Source organism: Gavialis gangeticus, unplaced genomic scaffold (assembly GCF_001723915.1).
Source record: "Gavialis gangeticus isolate Ggan-Ray unplaced genomic scaffold, GavGan_comp1, whole genome shotgun sequence".
Taxonomy (NCBI): Eukaryota; Metazoa; Chordata; order Crocodylia; family Gavialidae; genus Gavialis; species Gavialis gangeticus.
Window position 1 is genome coordinate 56,383,601 of NW_017729029.1, and position 6,000 is coordinate 56,389,600.

The following is a 6,000-nucleotide window of genomic DNA, read 5'->3' on the forward strand; positions in this document are numbered from 1 at the left end:
GCTGCAAAAGCCTCCATTCAGAAAGGAAAGCAACCTGCCACACAGTGCAAAAGCAATCCATTTTGATAAAGCACATGCCTTTGTGAATCATAAGCAGACTTTCTACAAAACTGTCTCTCTTTTTCTCCTGATTCCCTGCAGACGTGTGCAATTTTCACTGCCTGTCAGTTTATCAAAAAGACCAGAGCATCAAATTTCAGCTCTGGATTGTCAGGTCTGATCCCTATTTCCTTTCAAATTCCAAAATAGTGACACATTGATTGGAGTTCATAGTGTCAGACAACGGCACTTAAGAGACATTTTTGCTAAAATATAGCTCCTGATCTATCTTTTATATATATTTTTTTTCTTTTGCAGCCTCAAGAGTATTGATTTGGGACTCATTTATATATGATTTTCACAAAGTAGCAGGCAATTCACTCAAACAAAACAGTTCTTTTGTATAACCTTTTAAAAGGGGGCCCATCAAAGGGGATGAATCTAGCTTATTTAAGTTTCTAAGCGTCTCCTTAATGCTTCGCAGAATTGACTCTGTATCTCCAAGTTCCCAACTGTTAGCAAGACATTTCTAAAACAAGTAGTACACAGTATGCTCCCTGAATGTCACAGCAGTTTCAGTATGTTAACACAGTGTGAAAGTTGGGGCTTCGCAGCAAAGACTGTAGTTTAAAACACTTCAGTAGTATCTACACTGGCAGTTTATATACATAATCAGAGCAGATCTTCATTTTTACAACTAACTTGAAATAGTCACCAATATGCTGATTTGAATCAGAGACTGAACCCCAGGATCTCTCCCTTTAAAATATGAATAACAATCTTTGATCCACAAAACAATAATCTTGGCCCTTCACTGGAGCAGACACTTGCTCTTGCTATCTCACAAAAATGTGGCTGAGCATACATATTTTTCAGGCTGGAGACTGAAGGATTCTGTCGAAAACTGTATGTGCTCAGATTTCATAGGTATGAGCAGTCTGGGGGCAGAACTGCAGTAGCTGCACTAATTGCATAACAATGGATTCTGGAGCACTCTAATTCATAAGCATGTATATTGCAATTTAATGTAAATGGTTAATTTGATTCTCTCTCAAGTGTGGAAGCTGAAAGACTCTGCAATGTTTCTCCAAAGAACTCTTTAATTCTCGACATCCTACCATTGTTAGTTAAATCATCCAATCCAATAAGTCTGTTTTCCCTCTTGGAGCCATTGTGTGAGCTTCTCCTACATTCTTTATTTTCTGCACATTTAACAACACATTTTCCTCAAGAAGAGGAAGATTTTTATCCCTCTTGCCCTTCTGGGATGTACATTTTTCTATCCTGCTCGTTTAAGTCAAGCACCTCCCTTGGGCATCATCTATATATATCTACCTCTATATATATATTTATATACACACCATGCACTACAAACATATATGTAATACATGTGTACAACAATTTCTTGTACTCCGGGAAGTCACAACAATCGGCTGCTCCTTGGGTGGTCATGAGAGGAGGAGAAAGGGAAATATCTATTATGCCACCATCTGAGCTCAGCCCCTCCTGCCTCAGGGACCAAAGACTCCCAAGTCTGCTTTCAAAATCTGGTTGCATGTGAAAAACGGAAAAGTTTCAGAAAGGGAGAAGTTATCTGAACTAACAGGACCCAAATCTCATGAAGTGCTTTAATAAAATATGAAAGGATGAAGGGTCACAAATTGTGAATGGGAAGTTTTGCTACAAATGCCACTAGGTTGAAATCTTGTCCCAATTCAATCTTTGTTGCCTCCCCTCTATGAGGAAAAATAAAATCATGAAAACAGTAGCTAATAATTTTACAGACAAATTCTTGATTTTAAGACAGAATCTGATTTACCCAAGTTCCTTTACAAATTGCTTATTTTTAAATTTGAAAATCTTCATATTTACAAGATCTGTGAAACGTGAATTTATAGCTTCTGATATCAAGATATATTAGAGTTCTAAACTCTTTCCTTTGCTTCACTTAATTTCCTATTCATATTAATAAAGAGCATTTGGAATCAGGAAGTTTCCCAGCATAAACATTATTTTCAAAAGGATACCGAGCACCTCACAGAAACCATTCCAACTGCTAAATTCTGAATCCCAAAAAGCAGATACATGACAAACAGCCTAACTGCAGAAGGAAAGACACGTACTGTAAGCAACTCAGACGTATTGTACAGCTAAATTGCTGCAAGTACAATAAACTGAGCACTAGATTAAGAAACTGTGAAAGTAGAACGATTTATTTAGAGGATATAGAGCACATGGGATAGTCAAGCAGAGTGAATGACAAGCAGAAAACTACTTTCCTCTATAAAAACTGGCCCACACTTACCGAAAGAATAGATGTTGCTTTTTTACCCATTTTATCTAATGGAATGTCTGTGTTTAGGCTATCTCGCATTGATTCTCTCCAGAACATTCATGTATTCAGCAATGCAAACTGAACAAGTTAAATGTTTAGCCACAAACAAGTACAAAACATATCCTTTAAATTTAACACAAGATGAAATGCAAAAAGGAGAGGGCTCTTTTTCTCTGGTAGATGTGAGACTTCAGAAGTTATGTTGGATAAATTACATTCTTCTGCTTTCCACTGTGTTATTTGTTACATATTTATTTAAAAGGCTCTTTTTCTAAAATATAGCTCCTATTTTAATACTGAACAGAGTATAAACAAATGAGCGATAATACAAGATGTTTGATTTCTCTCAATATGTTATCTATTGCTCATAGATTCCTCATTATTTTTATCTGAGTAAACCAGATGGTGGGCACCTAACAAGAAAAGTGAAAATCAGTTCAGCTGAACAAAAATAATTAGATATTGTTACTGCTTATTTGTATTACAGGAGTACATGGAAGCCCAAATGAGGATCAGGACCTCACTGTGCAAGGTGCGGCACTAACACAGATAGAGACGGTTTCTATCGTGAAAAGCTTACAATCTAACTACATATTGTAAAGAAGAAACCATCTCATTAAGGAACGAAGTCATAAAACAGGCAAGAGAACAGTTCTTCAGACTCCCAGCCTAACATCCTGTCCTCTTGACCACTTGCAAGACCCGCTATTCTATCTCTTTCTAACTTTCTATACTCTCTTCAAGGAAAAATATAACTTGGCATTTTAACATAAAAATTTTGACAAGAGCTGACCGAAACTTCGACACTTGTATTCTGTGAGAAAATCTGACATTTAAAGAAGAAAAAGAAAAAGAAAAAAAAGTTCTGTACAGATTTGGAACAAAACAAAATAGATTTTTCACCATTACCATGGCACAGGAAAGCTGCTTTCTTTTCGATTTCAGAAAAATGGAAAAATTTCAGATCAATTTTTTCAAAAACCAAAACAGGGCAGCTGGCTGCCCCTGACTCCTTGGCGCTTGATGTCAGATCTCTATTGTGGCTTCCTGTACCTCTGACAGATCAGTCTGAGGGCACCAAATAAGAGGACCTGGTGAAAACTCTCACACTCTTAACTTCCTGGTAACTGCACTTGGAATTTCCCGCCCCTGCAGGGTAGGCACATATACATTGCTTGGGACGTGTGCACTGAGGTCCCGTGCAATGTGAGACAAGCAAGCTGAGTGCGAGTTGGCAGGCATCAAAGAGGCAGGAGATCATAGGGAGTTGGCAGGACACATGAAGCAGTTTTATAAACAGGAATAAAGAAAATGTTGAGCAAACGAATGTTCTGAACTCAGCTGGGCTCATTCTTTTGAGGCTCAGTCTCTCCTTGTTGCTTGAGCTGCCACAGCTCTGGCACTGACTGCAGGTCTGCTTTGACATCTTCCGTAAGGTGTTTGGCCCTCAGAGAGAAAGGCGCAGCAGGCAGGCTCACTCATTTTGTATTCTTTCCTCCAGTGCAGAGGAAGTATTGAATATTATCTAATACTTCAAATCCTGGTGCCACTGAAATCAATGACACAACACCCATTGATTTAAACTAGGATTTGGCCCATACATCACTACAAATGTGGATTAGGATTATACCCAGGGCAGGCAATTATTTGGGTTGGAGGGCCACTTAGGGAGCTTTGGTGAGCTGTTGTGGGCTGGGGTGGGAAGGGCTGGGGTGGTGCTGACCCAGCACGGTGGAGGGGTGGGAGAAGGGGGCATTGATCCTATCTGGCCTGGGCCCGCTGCCCCACACCCACCACCAGGGGCACTGTATGGAACGGGTGGGCAGGCAAAGTTTTCATGGAAACTAGCCTGGGACCCCTGCAGGCAGGGCGTGCTCAGCTGGGTGGATTGGATAGAGCCATGGGTGCCCAGAGAGCAGTGTCCAGAAACAGGAGAGGTGGGTAGGGATGGGATTGTGAGGCAGTGATAGCTCAGGGACAGGGACAGGGCCTGCACTGTCACTGGTCCACAATGGCAGCCCTGCCCCTGCCCACTTGTCCAGAAGGAGCTGCCACCACCAGGGTTGGCAGGAAGCTAAATCTAGCCACTGTGCCACCCCATCCCTGTTGCAAACCCGGGAGTAGCAGACTGGCTGGATGTGCCACAGCCCGGGCTGCCCGCTGCACCTGGGCTGGGCAGGACTGAAGGACCTGACACTGTGGGACAGATAAAATCCCCTGGTGGGCCGAATTAGGCCCACAGGCCAGATTTTGCCCATCCCAGGATTACACAAACACTTCAGCACCAGCAGAAAAGAAAGACCCACTCGCAGAAGCAGTAGTCTTATGTCAGCTGCCAATCTTCATCAGGTTTGATTAAGTACTGCTGCCTCAGTGGAAATGGCCAGTGAATGGGACAAGCGGGCATGACACTATCAGACGGGCAGCGGTCTGGGAAGCCAAGAGACTATGTATATGATACATATATGCTGAGTGCAGGATTCTCAGCTGGGAATATTTACATTGCTGTCTGTCCTGAGTTTTCACTTTGACAAAGAAGGACATGCCATTGCTAATCTAGATCTGAACTAGATTATTTCTGAAGGAAAAAGAACATCACCCATGACCACGATGGGCTGTGAAGAGCAATGTGCCTGGAACAGTGAAAGAAATATCCCTGCCTCCTCTTCTGTTTCCTTCTGGGATGTCCCATGGAAAATTCTGTGTTTTGGCTAGCTTTTGGCTGATTAAGTAATAAAGGAGCTATGATGGTGAGGGAAGGATCAAGTAACATTTACCTTGAATTAAATATTAATTAACTAGCAAATAAAGTTATTCATAAGTCTTCCTGTTCTTTTTTGCTGTGCACCTTCCTTGTTTAAAGAGCATTTGCTGTGTTAGTTAGTTAGCAGTTCACAGGCTGACTTTAAGTGTGCTTTTTTCTTTGAGCTGGGAGAATGCAGGCTTGCATGGAAATCTGTGCTCATGTAAAATCCCACATTAAGCTTGTAGTGAACATATGAGTGTGCATGTGTGTTTCCCTAGGGACAAACAGCAGCAGCACATACTTGCGCCACTGCTACTTGTCCCTGGGGAATGCCCTTTCACGTGCACTCTGAAGCACAGCAAACTGCCCCAGGTGGGGTAGGGAAGGCTAGGGTCAGCCCCTGGGGTGGCTCCAGAAGCCTTACCTGGGGTCCTCAGTGCCTCTTGGGGCTGCAGGAGCAGCAATCCAGGCACGTGGAGCCTGGCCAGCAGCCAGAGCATAGCTCTGACTAGCCAGGCTCCTGTTTCAGGCGGTGGACGCTGGAGCCATGTACGCTGCCCCACTTTTTTTTAGACCATTTTTTTTGAGAAATCGGGATTTCCAAGTATCTAATTTTGTCTCTACAGAGAAACTTTTTATGTGCACCACATGTGTTTTGCAGCACCTTAAAAGCCTTTGAGGCACCAGAAAGCACACACGTGCACTTGTCTGGATGTGCCCAAGAGCGCTATGAGGAGTAATAGCAGAATTTTGCCTTGCATGTTGAGTTTAGAAAGGCTTAATTACATTCAAATTTCATCTGAGAACATCTGACACACGAGTGAAAGTAGGGCTGGAAGTGCTGTTCTAGCTGTGATGTTTCAGGAAACATGCAAGAAGC

At 42.2% G+C, this 6,000-nt stretch overlaps 1 protein-coding gene across 1 annotated transcript in view; it reads right to left on the reverse strand.

Moving 5' to 3' along the window:
• The window catches only part of MAMLD1 (mastermind like domain containing 1), a 366,290-nt gene that overhangs the window by 284,781 nt on the left and 75,509 nt on the right, over positions 1-6,000 (reverse strand). The window lies entirely within an intron of this gene.